The sequence below is a fragment of the Hemicordylus capensis genome, chromosome 2, assembly GCF_027244095.1.
Source record: "Hemicordylus capensis ecotype Gifberg chromosome 2, rHemCap1.1.pri, whole genome shotgun sequence".
Classification (NCBI taxonomy): Eukaryota; Metazoa; Chordata; class Lepidosauria; order Squamata; family Cordylidae; genus Hemicordylus; species Hemicordylus capensis.
Window position 1 is genome coordinate 10527862 of NC_069658.1, and position 17704 is coordinate 10545565.

The window sequence follows — 17704 nt, forward strand, 5'->3', positions numbered from 1 at the left end:
TTGGCATAAAGATGTTTATGGATCAAGATGAAACTCGTTCTGAGAAATAATAATACTGGCACAACTTGAAAGCGCCTTGCCATGGGAAGAGTAATAAAATGAAATGAAATGTATATTGAGGTCAATAGAAAAAATTACTTAAAGAGGCATACGTAAAAAAACAACCAACCAAAACTGGGTGATCAGAAATGCAGCTTGTGGAAATATGTCACTTATAAGGCTTGCTGCCTAAAGTTGTAGTCCTGGCCACATTTAATAGGAAATAAGTCACATTGAACTCAGTGGCTGACATCCAGATGAAATTACTCCAGAGCAGTCCTACTTATATTAAGTATTCCTTTAGAGTAACTCTGGAGTAGTCTGGATGTCAGCTGATGGAACATGCTTCAAAACAAACATGCTTTAAGAGCAAGTTGTAACTCTGAGATCTCTGAAGTAACTAACTCTGGTCTGCTAACTCTAAAGTAAGTCCCGTCAAACTCAGTGGTTCTTATTTGTGAGTAAACCTACTTATGATTAGGCTGTATGGCTCTTATCCTCTACTCATTAATTTGAAAGTAATGTAAGTATATACAATATATATACTTCCAAGTAAATGTCTTTAGGGGTGTGCTGTAGTGTTGTTTGCATATCACTAATGAGAAGTCAAATTTCAACACTAGATCAGCCTTAAAAACTCATAATATACAGAGAGTATGGGCATATTTAAATGACCAACTTAAAACAAGAAAACCGGTTTCATAACCATGACAGCCATTGACAGGAACTGACATGTGCCATAGTGCTTCAGCCAGCCCCGCCTCTGCTGCCACCGCTAAAGCTGTGTCCCCTTCTGCCTCTTTGTTGCTGCTTACTGGCCATGAACTTGTGGTGCTCTGCACCCCATCACACCAACTGGAGCTTTCAGAACTCCTAGCATATCATTGGTCAGGGGCGTAGCCAGGTTGGAGTGGGCCCAGAGAAAAGATTTTAAAATGCCCCCCCTCACTGAAGCTCAGCTCATGAAGTAAAGAAATCTTAAATGAGGCTGAATAGTGGTAACAAAAAGTTTAGTGATATCTATCTATCTATCTATCTATCTATCTATCTATCTATCTATCTATCTCCCATGTGCTGCAATAGAACATCATCCTAAATTATTTTTAAAAAGGTTTTGTCAATTGTGGACGATGCAAGTCATTGAATGGTACTAGAGAAAGACCTGCTGTTCTGGTAGCTCCAGGTCTTAACACTCCCATCAGTTTTGGAGGATGAATACAACTGAAGGAAGCCCGGGTGGGTGCGCGGCTGGGGGAGTCAGTCATGTGATTTGCCTCTGGGGGGCCCCCAAGGCAGTGGGCCCCCAGACAACTCTCTCCCCTTGCCTTATTATAGTTACGCCCCTGTCATTGGTTGACATATGCATGTAAATCACTCAGTTTCACTGCACTTGTAGTTATACATGAGTGTACTTCTTGTACACTTGGGAGAACTTTTGCTGACCTGGGATTGTAAATAAAGAATTACTTACTAGTCACTTGGGAGAACTTCACATGGACTTTCATGCCCAAGAATATCCCAGGTATTGCGGTGCCTGAGGCAAGGCACAAAATGATGGGTAGGACCAGACCCAGATCCTTTTCAGAAGCAATGTTTTGCAAGCTTTGAAAGATACTTAGTGCACTGCAATGTGTAGCACATGTGACTTGCGAAGCATTTTTGATGTACTGATCTTTGCACATTTTTCTTGGCATGCAATGTATAACTTTTGCAATTTTTGTATTATTTTGATCTCGTTCAAGCTCTGTATGTAACTTGTAAATTATTGTTATGAGTGCTAAGGCTTGGTTTTAATAACACTCATTCCTAAAGCCCGTTCCCAATAATCTGCCACCTGAAGTGACTGCCTCACCTTGCCACATGAAAGGGCCTCCTCTGAATCAGCCCCCGGTGACTGGCAGCTGAATGTATGCGGGGACTACATAGCAAGTATAGTGACTGGGATGGTATGAAGTGGTATGAAATAAGATTTCTCCGCTGGAACTTTCTGAATGCAGAACATGTGCTCCATCAATGAGTTATGGCCCCTGCAAAATTTTAAATATATCACCGCGGTCACTCGGGCTTGTACAGGACATCAGGGTTCTTCTAACTCCAGATCCAAACAGAAACTCTGAATGTTTGGGATCACTGCAGAGAACACACCAGAGCTGGTTTCTCATCTTTCTCCTGTTTGATTTCCCCCACTCCAGAGGCTTGGTTTATTACTTCCGTTTCTACAGATGGTGACTTATAAACCTTCAGGGGAGCACCTCTAATCCTTCTTCTTTGTATTGGATCCAGCATAATCAATGGAGATGTCAAGGAGGCAGAACTACACCACTCTGCCTGATCGTGACACGCTTTTAAAGGAAATGTACTACAAGGGACTACAAAACAGCCCTGCTTGAAGGTGTCTCTGATCACACATCTGAGGCAAATTATTAGCATTTTAAGGAGTGGATGACACTTGCAAATTCTTCATACTTGAAGGGTTCTGACATAATCTGACAGTGTGCAGAATGCAAAGCTTTGTCTTTACTTGGGTTTAAAGGAAATGCCCCATAAGGGGTGCAAACTCCATTGTGCAAGATTCTTTACAGTGGGAAGGCCAGAGGGCACCTCTGGACATCCAGCCGATGAAAACAAGTGCAGCTGATTTGTGTTAAATGAAAAATCAGATCCTCAGGATTTGTTCACATGGAGGTCATTCACACAATCGAAAACTGTGTTCTACCCAGGTTTGGGAGCTGTGTGTACTCCCAATTTTTGATTCTGTGGAAGCAAGGTTAGAGGAAAACCTGGGTAGAAGTGATTGTGTGGAAGCAAGGTTAGAGGAAAACCTGGGTAGCTTTTTCTCCTACCTTGCTTCCACACAATCACTTCTACCCAGGTTTTCCTCTAACCTTGCTTCCACACAATCAAAAATTGGGAGTACACACAGCTCCTAAACCTGGGTAGTTTTCGATTGTGTGAATGACCTCATGGAATGGAGGGGCAGACCTGGGTTTGCTAGTGAAATGTGTGCTCCTGTGGTTAGACCATAGCACAATGGTGCTTTCATAATCTCTGGAATTTGTGCAAGAGCACACTTGAGCAACTGCATGGATGCAATTTTACAGGCGAGCTGCAGCTCCTGTGGTGCTGGAAATGCCGGTGGTATGCTGAATGGTATATCGGCCAGGGCTCCTAATTTTAATCCCTTTCTTTGAGATGTGCATTACAAGCCTGCAGAGGTTGTATGGTTGTATCCATGTCTGAGCACTAGGAGTGTGCACAGAACCATTCTGGGTGGTTCAGTTCAAATCTGAACGGAATCTGAACTGAACTGCTGATCCGTGAACCGGTTGGTTAGAACTGACCCGTGGTTTGGTTCATGCACTCAGCCTGGGCTGAACTGGTTTGGCTCATTTTGGGAGGCTTGGAAAGGAGGATCTGGTAAGGATTACAGGCAAAGAGGGACCCCTAACAATTGAAACGAAAGGGGCAGGTGGGCCTCTGGCCAGGCCTCTGCCAGCCTGTGCTGATGGGGGGGGGACCGGTAGGGCATAGAGGAACTGCTGCCAGCCTGCTGCTGCCACCAAGGAGTCACCACAGATAAGGTGCCCTCTCGCCCACCCTTTCAACCCCCTTTTAGTTGTTAGGGATCCTCCCCCTTGCTTGTAAAGGGGAATCCTTACCAGATTCCCCCTTTACAAGCACCCCGAACTGGTCGAACCTGTCCAATCTGATCTGGGCCTGGTCCGGTTCAAACTCAGACCAGCCCCCCTTTTGGGGGGCCTGGTCTTGTTCAAGCTCGAAGTGGTCGAACTGGGCCAGTTCAAATCAAACCAGGTTCAATTTGAAATGGTTCTGCACTCCCCTACTTCGTACTGTAAACTTTACCTGCATCGCTTAATGGATATAATAATAGTGGTCTCCTTCACAGAGCTGTTTTAAGGGTTACTAAGATTATATATATATGACACATTTGAGCATTTGAAATGCCCTATGTCAGGGGTTCTCACGTCCCCAGATGTTGCCAGACTACAGCAACAATCATCTTTTGGCCACCGTGTCTGGGGTGGTGGGAACTGTAGTCCAACAACATCTATAGCCTCAGTGATGGGAGTCCAACAACATCTGTAGCATCTGGGAGCTGTAGACTTAACAACAACTCCCTTTGGCACTTGTGGCTGGGGTTGTTGAGATCTGTAGTCTGACAATATCTGAAGAGCCAAGTTTCAGAACTCCTGCACTATGTAACTTCGAAGTATTAATATTTAAGGATTATGGAGGATGTTTGAGTTCTGAATGCATTTCATCATACCAGTTATGCATGTGCATTCCAGAGGTTTTACTGGGTGAAATATAGACTTGCTGCTGAATATTGCCTCAAGCAACATTTCAGAACCAATTTGGAAGTTCCCATTTGAATGAAACACCCAAGGCATTTTGAGGATTGGAAAAAGAGCTTTGAAAAAACTAGAGCTATTTCTCTAGCGGGGTTCCACAAATTTCTAGTACGACTCTTCCAAAATTAAGCCCCTGAAGGGTCATTGACTTCATTCAAAATAAGAGTTGTTCTCCATGAACTCAGAGCTATACATGCAGGCTCCACACTCCCATTTCAATCAGTGGGGATTAAAGGGGCTTAATTTTTGCTGGATTGTGTCTTCTGTGTATTACTCCAGGCCGTTATCATTATGATTGGTCTGGGTTTTTTAAAATTACTTTTGTTAATTTTGTTTTTAATGGGTTTTATAAATTGTATACTGTTTTGAGGAAAGCTTTACTGATTGTGTCCATCACGCAGCATTTCTCCAGTGGCTGTTGCTGGTGTATGCCTTATGAGACAGCCAGTGTGGTGTCGTGGTTAGAGTGCCGGACCCGAGCTGCTGCTGCTGCTGCTGTTGTTGTTAATTCAATTTCTATACCGCCCTTCCAAAAATGGCTCAGGGCGGTTTACACAGAGAAATAATAAATAAATAAGATGGCTCCCTGTCCCCAAAGGACTCACATTCTAAAAACACACACAAGATAGACACCAGCAACAGTCACTGGAGATACTGTGCTGGGGGTGGAGAGGGCCAGTTACTCTCCCCCTGCTAAATAAAGAGAATCTCCATGGTAAAAGGCACCTCTTTGCCCAGTTAGCAGGGGATCAAATCCCCATTCAGCCATGAAACCTGCTGGGTGACTCTGGGCCAGTCACTTCTCTCTCAGCCTAACCTACTTCACAGGGTTGTTGTGAGGAGAAACCTAAGTATGTAGTACACCGCTCTGGGCTCCTTGGAGGAAGAGCGGGATATAAATGTAAATAATAATAATAATGTTCCTTTTGAGACTGTGAGCCTTTTGGGGACGGCTTTGAAAACATCTGTTGAAAAGTAGTATATAAATTTTGTAATAGTAGTTGTTACTGTTGTAGAAATTGAATGAATGCACAAATGACTAAACAGGCTTGAAATATTGTCTTTATAGTCCCATTCATGTGAAAATGGGCTAATCTGATCTGACAGTATGATCTTTCATGCTAACGTTTGTTTTCTCTGTCATGAACCCTGTTGTCTATTAAGATCATCTGGAGAGGTCCGATTACAGTTGCCACAAACCCGTTTCGTGGCAACTCAGGACAGGGCCTTTTCTGTGGCTGCCCCAGGGCTTTGGAATGTGCTCCTTGCTGAAATAAGAGCATCTCCTTCTCTGTTTGCTTTTAGGAGGAGCCTGAAGACATACTTACTTTCCCAGGCCTTCAACTGAGACTAAATTTTCAACTGAGACTAAATTTTTAAATTTTAATGTGTTTTTATCTATTATGATTTTAATCTTTTTATGAATTTTAAATGTGTTATATTTTATGTTTTAATTCTGTACACCACCTAGAGATTTTAATACTAAGTGGTATATAAAGTCAATACATACATACATACATACATACATACATAAAATGAGGAGGTTTATGGGCTGACATGATCTAAGATTCAAGTGCAGAAATTATTCAGCATTTCCTTGAGGAACCGGCTAACTACTCCCAAAAGCATGAGAGAGAGAAACTGGACCCTGGATGTCTCCCGCACTTGTAAAATAGCTCATTTTCTTCTGATGCCCATTCTGAACCTGTTTCAGACCCTATCACACCCCAATGATATAATATGGTCCAATCCCTCTCATAACTGCTCCATCAATTTTGAACACATTTCTGCCTCATCACCTACCTGCCTACCTAGTCCTAAGTCCCACTTACCTTTCCCATTGCTGTAATGGTGACAGTAGGAAAGTGGAGGGATATCTCTCTCCCTCGTCCCCTCCCTTATACCTGGCATAGCTTGTGCACAGAACACAAGGAGCATTGTTTAATATAGTTTTTTCCTGTAGTGATAGTGCTGGGGAAATTGCCGTGTCAAGCACTCCACTGGAGCAATCACAGTGCATGGAGAAGGGGAGACTATGGACTGAGTTTCACATCAGTGAGACCCGGTTTCATCTGGTGAGCGGGAAGAGTGGGCTAAGCCCTCTCTCCCTGCTCATGAGTGGGCAGGGAGCCCTGGGCGGCCGGATCAGCAGCCCATATGATGGCCGGCTCCGGGATGGAGCTGGCGGGGGCTGGGGATCTCAGGGGCTGCGCAGCTCCCGGAAGCCCCAGTATGCCCTGCACGAGCCGGGAGGTGGCTTTTAAGCCTCCTGGCCAGGGGTCTACTCACGAGTAGCCACAGCGCAGAGCCACACCGCGGCTACTCACAAGCACATAGCCTGGATTTGCGGCGCGCTCACTCTGCAAACACGAGCTAAGGGGTGGGCTACAGGAGTGGGTTAGCCGCTCCGGAACCACCGGGCTCAGCTGCGAGCCCGGTGGTTCTGACGATCACAAAAATCGGGCTAGGATTTTCCTAGCCCAATTTTTGTGATCGTATGAATAGCCCCTATATCTATTGCCTCCTACTGCAGACAGAGCAACAAGAAAGGTGTGGGTGTGGGAGCTTGGCGACAGGGGATAGATGGACAGTTGGGAGAGAGGCAAGGGTGGGGTCCTAGCTCAGGGGCAGAGCATCTGCTTTGCATGCAGAAGGTCCCAGGTTCAATGCCTAGCATGCCAGGGTTAGGACTGGGAAAGACTCCTGCCTGAAACCTTGGAGAGCAGCCGCCAATGAGTCTAGAGACAATACTGAACTAGATAGACCAATAGTCTGGCTCGATAGAAGACAACTCCCTATGCTCTTCTGTTCGTATGAGAGAGGCTGGGCATAGTCTCCTCCCTGGCTTCAGGATGAAGAGCTTGTGCGTTATAGCGCTTGTTTTGCATTGGAAGCAAGCACAAACTTTCAGGATTCGACTTGAGGGCTAGGCTCAGATTATATTGAGCATCGTCCCTAATTTCCATATCTTAAACCAGTGTTGGCCAGGTAGTGGCCCAGCATCCAGCCTCTTGTCATCTAGAGTGAGGTGTGCTGCTGTTTCTTATCTGGCAGGTCCTCCTTTTGTCTGTGCTGTGTAGTGAAGCAAGGGAGAAGGGAGAAAGAGGAGGAGGAGGAGGAGGAGGAGGAGGAGATGATGATTGGTTGATATACTGCACTTCAACCAAAGTTCTCAAAGCGGTTTAAACAGAAAAATAAATAATAGGTAAATAGGATGGTCCCCTGCAGAGGCGTAACTAGGGAAAACGGCGCCCAGGGCAAGCATTGAAATGGCACCCCCCCCCCCGCGCCCCCCCAACATACTGCATTATACTTAGGTTTTTCCTCACAAGCGCCCGCCGCCGCCAAGCCAGGCCACTGACTGGCCGCCAGGCGCCAGCAAAGCAATGGGGGGGGGCACGGGCAGCGCAGAAGGGACCGCTTGTGGGGGAGGGGGCGCCGACGTGCTCCCTTGACTGCTGCAGCGCTGCTGCACTGAGCAGGAAACATTTGTATTAACAAAAAATTAAAAAAATTTTTAAAAAAAATTGTCATGGCGGCGCCCCCCATGTGACCAAAAAAGATGGTGCCCGGGGCATGTGCCCCCCCTGCCTCCCCTATAGTTACGCCTCTGGTCCCCTGTCCCCAAAAAGCTCACAATCTAAAAAGAAACATAAGGCAGATACCAGCAACAGCCACTGGAGGGACTCTGTGCAGGGGCTGGATAGAGCCAGTTGCTCTCCCCCTGTTAAATATAAGAGACTCGCCACTTTAAAAGGTGTCTCTTTGCTCAATTAGCAGGGGATATGCTGCTGGAGACAGAAAACGGTATCATGACTGGACGGTATCATGCACACCTTGGCCACAGGGAATCTCATGTTGTCGTCCCCACATCCCTGCTCATTTTAAGCCTGAGCAGCCCCAACTTCACTGAGATCTTGATGTGCTACAACTCCGAGGGCCCCCATGTTACACATTGTAAATTCTAGGGATGTGCATAATTAAATTTTATTATTTTATTTTATTTTATTTTACACATTTTTATACTGTCCAAAACTCATGTCTCTGGGCAGTTCACAACAAGATAAAAACAACATTAAAACATTAGTTACAAAAAAACCAAGAAATTTAAAACACAACAATTTAAACTTTTTAAAAACAATATTCTAAAACAACATTAAAAACAATCAAAACAGTATCAGTTAAAAGCCTGGGTGAACAGATGTGTCTATAAAGACTTTTTTAAAAATTTCAGAGATGGGGAGGCTCTTATTTCACTAGGGAGTGCATTCCAAAGCCTCGGGGCAGCAACAGAGAAGGCCCGTCCCCGAGTAGCCACCAGACAAGCTGCTGGCAAATGCAGACAAACCTCTCCTGATGATCTTAATGGGCGGTGGGGTTCATGACGAAGAAGACATTCTCTTAAATACCAAGGGCCCAAGCTGTTTAGGACTTTATAGGGTATAACTAACACCTTGTATTTTGCCTGGAAACATATCGGCAGCCAATGTAACTCCTTCAATACAGGAATAATATGGTCTCTCCTGACCCAGAGACTAGCCTGGCTGCCGCGTTCTGAACCAACTGTAGTTTCCTGACTATGTACAAGGGCAGCCCCACATAGAGCGCATTACAGTAATCCAGTCTTGAGGTTACCAGCAGATGTACCACTGTTTTGAGGTCATCTATCTCAAGAAGCGGACACAGCTGGTGTATCAGCCAAAACTGATAAAAGGCACCTCTGGCCACCGCCTCAACCTGGGACACAAGTGAGAGACTTGGATCCAGAAGCACCCCCAGACTGCATACCTGTTCCTTCTGGGGAAGTGTGACCCCATCCAGAACAGGCAGATCAAAATCGTCTCCGCAGTTTCAACCCAGCACAATGAGTACCTCTGTCTTACCTGGATTCAGTCTCAATTTGTTATCCCTCATCCAGCCCATCACCGACTCCAGGCAGGCATTTAGAGAGGTTATTCCCTCTCCCGATGATGCTGACATGGAGAAATAGATTTGGGTGTCATCAGCATACTAATAACATCCTGCACCAAATCTCCTGATGATCTCTCCCAGCAGTTTCATGTAGATGTTAAACAACATCAGAGACAATACAGATCTCTGAGGGACACCAAACAAAAGTTTAGATTTTGAAGAACAAGGTGTCTCCAAGGGACACCATCTGGAACCTGCCCAAGAGGTAGGAGCAGAACCACAGCAGAGCAGTGCCTCTCACTCCCAACCCCCTCAGATGCTCCAGAAGGATACTATGGTCAATAGTATCGATAGCTGCCGAGATGTCCAAAAGGACCAACAGAGTCACACTTCCTCTGTCAATTCCTAGTTGGAGATCATCCATCAGGCCAACCAAGGCAGTCTCCACCATATAGCCAGCCTGAAAGCCAGTTTGAAATGGGTCTAGATAATCAGTTTCCTCCAAGACTGTCTGGAGCTTGGAGGCCACCACCCTCTCAATTACCTTGTCCAGCCACGGAAGGTTGGAGACAGGCTGGTAGTTACTCAGGCTGGTAGTTACTCTGAGGGATCCAAGGTGGGCTTCTTCAGAAGTGGTCTAATAATTGTCTCCTTAAGACTAGGAGGCGTCTTACCTTCCCTCAGAGATGCATTTATAATCTCTACCAGGCCTTCTACAACAACCACCCTGCCAGATAGTATATGCCATGCCAGGCAAGGGTCAAGAGAACAGGTGGTAGGCTGCACTGTTCCAATCAGCTTGTCCACATCCAGAGGCATAACTATAGGGGGGGCAGGGGGGGCACGTGCCCCGGGCACCATCTTTTCTGGTCACGTGGGGGGGCGCCGCCATGACCATTTTTTTTTAATTTTTTAATTTTTTGTTAATACAAATATTTCCTGCTCAGTGCAGCAGCGCTGCAGCAGTCAAAGAAGCGCGTCGGTGCCCCCTTCCCCATGAGCGGTCCCTTCCGCGCCGCCTGCGCCCCCCCCCCATTGCTTTGCTGGCGCCTGGCGGCCAGTCAGTGGCCTGGCTTGGTGGCAGCGGCGGGCGCTTGTGAGGAAAAACCTAAGTATAATGTAGTATGTTGGGGGGGCGGTGGGGGGGCGCGGTGGGGGGGCGCCATTTCAGTGCTTGCCCCGGGCGCCGTTTTCCCTAGTTACGCCTCTGTCCACATCCTCAGGAGTCACAAACTGGAACTGATCCAACCGAAAAACATAAGAGGAGTTGCTGGACACCTCCACATCAGACACTGAAGTAATTGCGGAGACAGAGTCTAAGTCGGCCCGAATACACATCACAATGGGTAATCGATGGTTCCAGATTTTGATTCAAGGGAGGAGGGGCACTCACTAGCCCTCTCACAACACTGGACAACTCCACCGGATGTGAACTTGCAGATGCAATATGGGCAGAAAAGAATTGCTTCTTTGCCGTACGTATTGCCTGAGCATAGGTCTCCAAATGAGCTCTATGTTGCAGTCTGTCGGATTCAAGCAGAATCTTTCTCCACTTGCGCTCCAATCGTCTACCTCACCGCTTCAGCCCCCGTAGTTCTTCTGTATACCAAGGGGCCACTTTTGAAGTGGGTCAGAGAGGACGCTTAGGAGCGATCATGTCTACTGCCCCGGTGAATTTGCTGTTCGAATTCTGCACCAGGGCATCAACAGGATCACCGGCAGAGCCAACACTGAATCCCTACAAGGCTTCTTCAAATCCTATGGGATCCAATAACCTTCTTGGGCGGACCATCCTAATAGGTCCCTCGCCCCTGTGAAGGTGGGGTGTGACTGTGAGTCCAACCTTAACCAAATGGTAGTCCGTCCATGACAATGGGAAAATCACAGGAGTCCCCACCCACAGAACACCACCCTGATCAGAGTGAAAGACCAAATCAAGCGTGTGACCTGCAATGTGCGTTGGTCCTAAGACCACCTGAGATAGGCCCATAGTTGTCATGGCCACTATGAACTCCTGAGCCACCCTGGACAAATCAGTCCCAAAGTGAACATTGAAATCCCCCAGCACCACAAGCCTGGGGGACTCCAACACCAAGTCCGAGACCAAGTCCATCAGCTCAGTTAATTACTCTGTTGAGCAGCGGGGCAATCGGTACACCAACAGAAGTCCCAGTCTATCCCTGGTCCCCAGACTTAAGTACACATATTCAATATGGTCTGACACTCTAACAGGGATCTTGGTAAGCGAAAGGTTATTCTTATAGACCACAGCCACTCCACTTCCCTGCCCACGGTCCCTCACCCACTTCTCAACAGAGTACCCTGAAGGTAGAAGCCGGGATCCCAGCCTCCTGCAATCAGGTCTCTGTAATACATACCAGGTTGGCACCTTCATCCAGAATCAAATCATGGATGGTTTCTGATTTGTTCTGGACCGACCTGGCATTACAGAGGAGCAAGGTGAGGTAACGGCCCGCTGACATGCCAACTTTACTTCTTCTGTTCCCCACCACGACCAGAAGGGCCACCCCACAGTCAGTGGACATGCCCCCTGTCTCCCCATCTCCAGGTAAGCCCAGACACATCCTAGGATTATCTCACCCAGGACAAATTAAAACAGAAGCCCCACTATTAAATGGCCCCCACATACAAATACCTGGGCCAGGAGACCTGGCCCTCACCCTTGCTGTCTCTTGAAGTGGCTCTCCCAAAGGAGTCTGTGCCCTGATTTGTTTTGTATCCAAATCTACCCCCTCCAAATCACCCCAGATTCTATTTGTATTTGCTTTGATTCAATTTGGATTTGAACTGATTCAGACCACTTAACAAGGTCCTAGGGGCACCAAATTTTGGTTATGGGCAGGTCCCCATGAATGCCACCTACCATCCACATTTCAAGGCAGTGGGACACTTGGTTGATTTTTAATGAATTTCTTTAGTTTTTACTGATTTTGAACATTTCAGCCATAGGAAACAATGGGGATTCGAAGTTGCTATATACTAACCCTAAAACAGATCCCCAGCTTTCTTTCTTTTTTTTTAAAAAAACTAAGCTCTAGCCCTTGTAGAAGTGGAGTTATGGAGCAAAATGTGCAGTCATTATTTTTTCAAGTGTTTGGATTCTTTGGTGTATAATAACCTTTCCTCATAATGAATCCCTATGAGGATTCATTGCACACCTTCATTTCTTCTGTTCACTTTGTCACTGGACAGTGCCAAATGTCAACTGCCATGTGCCAACTACACCCTGCCCCCCGCAAAGCAGTGGGGTACTCATTTTAAATTTTAAGAATATTGAAATGTTTAGATTATTTGGTGTCTAATACCATGAATCCCTATGAGGATTCATTATACACCTTTGTTTCTTCTGTTCATTTTGACTATCATTGGACAGTGCCAACTGTCAACTGCCATGTGTCAACTATACAACACCACCCCAACACACACACACACACACACACACACACACACACACACACACACTGGGGTACTCTGTTTATTTTTAAAATATTTTTAAAGTGTTTAGATTCTTTGATGTCTTCATTACACACCTTCAATTCTTCTGTATTGCAGGTGGGGGTGGGGAATTAGTGGCATCCCATGCTCCTACCGCGCAACCCACAAGCCATTGGGTACTCGGTTTATATTTTAGGAATTTTTGAGGTGTTTAGACTCTTTGGTGTATAATGAATCCTCATAGGGATTCATTATGAGGAAAGGTTTTTAGACATCAAAGAGCCTAAACACTTGGGGGGGAAATCCTAGAACATAAACTGAGTAGTACCCCACAGCCTTGTGGGTAGGAGTGGGGTGTAGTTGGCACATGGCTGTTGACAGTTGGCACTGTCAAAAAGACAGTCAAAATTAATAGTGGAAATGAAAGTGTTTAATGAATCCTCATAGGGATTCATTGAGGGAAAGTTATTAAACACCAAAGAATCCAAACACTTGAAAAATAGTGACCACACCTTTTGCTCCATAACTCCAATTCTGGACGGGCTAGAGCTTAGCTTAAAAACAAAAAAGAGCTGGGAATCTGGGGGGATTAATAGGAGGGATCCGAATCTCAAATCGATTTGAATCGAATCAGGTGCAATTCAATTTGTACCTGAATCTAGCCAATGGACCACAGGGGTGATTTGTTTTGTCTCCAAATCACCCGAATCAGCTAGATTGGGTGCAAATCAATTTGTACCTGAATCAATTTGCACATCCCTAGTAAATTCACACTTCCACCATTTCCCAAGTCTCCTAGGATTGTTAGGCACTCATGAAGGTTGCTCTCATGACCAGCCCTACCTGGATAGGGCAGGCTAGTCCAGGTAGGGCTGGTTGTGAGAAGCCCTGGGATTGTTCCTGATCCTGATGCTCCTCCCCTGGGTAGCCCTGATTCTAAACCCAGGCTGCTAGTGAGGTAGGGGGACAAGTGTGTGCTTCCTACCTCACTCGCTGGTCGTGTGGGTTGTTGGGCTGGCAGGAAGTGCTTCTCGGCTCCTGGCAGCCATCTTGGTTATAGAGCCATGTTTGTGTATGTGTGTGAGAGAGAATGGCCAGGCATCAGGGGGCTTTCCCAGTGCACCACGCTACTTGTGTGGTGCCTTGTGGGATACCTGGTAGCCTGGCTTCCTTCTCCTCACTCCTGACCACTGCTCACATGGACGCACATGCGGCAGAGCCCTGATCAGACTCTGGTCATCTGAGGAAAGGCAGGTAGGCTCCTGCCTCCCCTCCAGCCCACCCCCTTGTGGTTGTGTGAATGGCCTCATGGACTTGCAGACCTGCATTCCAATCCATACAAACTTAGGGCCCCTGGTTGTTTTACTTTAGTTCCCTTTTCAAAAAGGATTTTACGTTTCTGTGATAGGCAAGAAGATGACCATGGTATAAAACGAGGCCAGATCAATGATGGAGAAGGAGAAAGAGCTGAAGACGCTAATCAGGCTCCGTTAAAGACATACCATTATGCCATCAGCTGCAGATTCTGCTCCTGGTTTGCAATCAGTTTGTAATCAGTTTGTACAATTTGTCAGGCGCACTGGGAATTTAGGGTGAAAGGTGTGGAGTAAATGCCAGTCGGTATTTGCGATTAACTGTTTGAGGAGACAGGCTAGAACAGCAAACTCAGTAGAACTCTGTCTTATGGATGTGGAGAACATTTTCCAAAATAGGAGATTTGTAGTCCTGATAAACAACAGTAGAGCTGAACTGATTGATTACATCAGATTTTATTTCCTTCGAATTTCTTAAATCCGAGGGCTGATTTCAACATGCTTAAACTGTGTTTCACCTACATCAAAATACTGGAATGGCAGAGATGAGTTTCCTGAAGATTTCCTAGTACTCCAGTTTCATGGTCCACACATGTATTTATTATCTAATGACTTGAATGTGTGAATGGGCCAGCACACAACAAACACCAGATCTTCTTCATGAACCTCAGCATTGTTACTTTCAGTGGAGCTAGTTCCCACAGTCAACTGCTAGTAATCAAGTGTAGAGCAATCAAGTGATAGGTATGTGTGGACCAGGCCAGTGTCAGACTCACTTTAGACCAGAGTTGGTCAATTCAAAGCACTCCAGCTGTTGTTCGATTACAGCTCCCTGGCTATTGACCATTGTGTCTAGGGATGATGGGATTTGTAGACTAACAACAGCTATCGAGCCTCGAGTTGACCATCCCGGTTCTATCTATCTATCTATCTATCTATCTATCTATCTATCTATCTATCTATCATATTTTTATACTGCCTGGTATGTATATCTCTAGATGGTGTACAAAATTTAAAATATTTAAAAGTCACTAATTAAAACACATGACAATAAAAACAATAGAATATAATTATTAAAACAAGTTTTTAAAATTATTAAAATTAATTCTAATCAAAAGCCTGAGTGAACAGGAGGGTCTTGAGGTTCTTCCTGAAAACAAACAGAGAAGGAGATGCTCTTATTTCAGCAGAGAGCATATTCCAAAGTCCTGGTGCAGCCACAGAAAAAGCCTGGTCCTGGGTCGCCACCAAACGAGCCAGTTTTAGACCATTTTGGCATTATGAAATTGAATGTCTTTGTTACCCTACTAAGTTACTTGTGTCAGCAGCTCCACAAGTCACTCCTGCTCACATTAAGACAGAAGCATGATGATGATGATGATGATGATGATGATGATAGCAGGCCATAGCTCAAAGCCCTACCTGCTCAGTCAGGCTTTTATCTGAATTTTAAATTTGATTTTAAACGTGGTTTTAATTTTGATCATTGGTTTGTAATTGTTGATTTTATTGTTATAATTTTAACCCATTGTAAACTGCCATAAGATGCTTCTTTTTGTTGATATAGAAATGCACTAGAATAGAATAGAATAGAATAGAATAGAATAGAATAGAATAGAATAGAATAGAATAGAATAGAATAATGGGGAGCAAGGCCATGGAGGCAGGGATGAGAAGCTTATGCATGATCTGGGAGAAAACAGGATATTCATCCATGTATCCGTCTACATCAATATTTCCTTTTTGTCCTCTGGTGGGAATAATCTGCTCAGCAAAGAAACTCTGAGACAAAAGGCTATTCTAGGAGAACAGGGAAAGTAACCTGAGGCCTGCTGCATAGCCACAAATGGCCACAGGATGCTCTTCTAATCCTGACATGTTATTTTATTATTAGCATTAAATACTAGAATGAATAAACACATCCTGAGAGCAATGGCACCACCCGGAGTGACCCCCTGAACAAGCATATATGACTATACGGCTGTTTATTTTGGTTACCGGTGCACAGCTTGTGACCAAGCGAAACAGTAGCCATGTAAGCTGGTGACCCACAGGGACCAAGAAGCCCCGCTTTTGCTGCCTTCTGGAATGGCAAAAACAGATTTTACTGTCAACTTTCTGGCAGGCCAGAAGATACGGCTGGTGAGCTGGGTGAAGACAGACGTAAGCGTTCTAAGTATGATGGAAATGGTTAGAACATGCATTGGCTAAATCTTGAGACATTTGTGTCCCAGCCACTTCCACTATACTTAAACTATTATGTCTGTCTTCACCCTTGGTGCGTCAGAAATTTGCAAGTCTCCTCTAGGAACTGGCCCAGCTTAACATATCACTAAGTGGCTTTTTCAGAGCAGACAAGACAGAATCAAAGTGGTTGCCCTTGAAATGATTTACAAAATGTTCTTTATGCCAACATTCCCACCCTGTATGGATGCCATGTCAAAGTCAAAGTCATGCAAAGTCAAAGTCTTTATCAAGCTCTCACACACTTGGTTCCTGTGTTGCTTGTTGAAGCTCAGGTGACTTAACTGGTATATTAAACAGGTTTCTATCAAGCTCCTTGACAGGGTGCTTTACACAGGCCAACCACCTGCCTGGCAGGTTTTCTTCTAGCTATATGCTCCTCAGACTCTCTTTTTGCATCCCTTATTGTCTCCTTGCATTTCTTTTGCCAGAGTTTATGTTCCTTCCTGTTCTCTTCATTTGGGCAGGAGTTCCATTTTCTGAAGGAAATCTTCTTCCCTTTTATAGCTTCTCTGACTCTACTTGTTAGCCATGCTGGCATCCTCCTGAACTTGGTGATACCTTTCCTCCTTCTTGGTATACTGGTATACTCCTTCTTGGTATATAAATAAGTTATATGCTTTCTGGAGTGATGTGACTCTCCTGATTTTCTCTTGAACCTTCCTTGTTGTTTTTTACCAGTCCCCCTCGTTTTTGAGAAGTTTCCTCTTCTGAAGTCCAATGCATCTGTGTTGGACTTCCTTGGCAATGCTGAGTTGGATCACACTATGTTCCCCAATGGTTCTAGAACTCTGACATCTCGCACCAGGTCCTGGGCACCACTCAGGATTAAGTCCAAGGCTGCCTTCTCTCTGGTTGCTTCAGTGACTAACTGTTCTAAGGCACAGTCATTTAGCATATCTAGAAATTTGGCCTCTCTGTCAATACCCGCACGTGAATTTACCCAGTCCATATGAGGGTAATTGAAGCCACCTGTTATTTCAGTTTTTTCTCCCTTCGATGCCTCTCTGTTTTGCTTCTCCAACTCCAGGTCACTATGAGCATTTTGATCTGGAGGGCGATAGCATGTCTCTAGTAAAACATTTCCTTTCAGTCCTCATATTGTCACCCAGAAAGATTCTGTGGAGGACTCCCGACCTCCTAGATTTTCTAGCTCGTTGAATTCTCTCTCTTCTTTAACATTCAGTGCTACTCCAACGCCAATTCACCCTGTCCTTTCTGTAGAGTTTGTATCCAGGAATAACAGTGTCCCACTGGTTCTCACCATTCCACTAGGTTTCTGTTATGCCCACAATATCTATGTTTTCATTAGCAATCAAGCACTCCAGCTTGCCCATCTTGGCTCGGAGGCTTCTGGCATTTGTATAT

At 45.3% G+C, this 17704-nt stretch overlaps 1 protein-coding gene across 1 annotated transcript in view; it reads left to right on the forward strand.

Moving 5' to 3' along the window:
• Positions 1 to 3438: 3438 nt before the first annotated feature.
• Positions 3439 to 17704, forward strand: part of SETBP1 (SET binding protein 1) — a 357781-nt gene continuing 343515 nt past the window's right edge. Inside the window, exon 1 of the mRNA XM_053295525.1 lies at positions 3439 to 3456. The gene's annotated coding sequence lies outside the window, so the exon portion shown is untranslated. The remainder of the gene's footprint in view (positions 3457 to 17704) is intronic.